The sequence below is a fragment of the Oncorhynchus masou genome, chromosome 23 (genome assembly GCF_036934945.1).
Source record: "Oncorhynchus masou masou isolate Uvic2021 chromosome 23, UVic_Omas_1.1, whole genome shotgun sequence".
Lineage (NCBI taxonomy): Eukaryota > Metazoa > Chordata > Actinopteri > Salmoniformes > Salmonidae > Oncorhynchus > Oncorhynchus masou.
Window position 1 is genome coordinate 39,256,984 of NC_088234.1, and position 406 is coordinate 39,257,389.

The window sequence follows — 406 nt, forward strand, 5'->3', positions numbered from 1 at the left end:
CCTATGTAATGTGTCTGTAACCAGTATATAAGGGGAGTAAATGGGACTTCCTGGTTAGCGCTCCTGACAAACGTTCACTATGGTGCATCAAGTTTGTTGGAATCTCTCCAGCGAGCTGAAAATGAACAATGATTCTTTTAAGATTTTCTTCGAGTGTCCCTGTGTAAGAATTTCCACAACAAGAGTAAATTGAGGTGAACAGACCGATTAAACTTTCCACACCCTGATCTGTTTCACATGTCTTTGTGATTGTATCCACCCACCTCCAGGTGTCTCCTGTTTTCCTCATTAGTCCCTGGTGTATTTATCCCTGTGTTTCCTCTGTTCCCAGTTTGTCAAGACGACCAATGTTTTGCCTAGCTCCTATTTTTTCCTAGCCCTACTGGTTTTGATCCTTGCCTGTCCT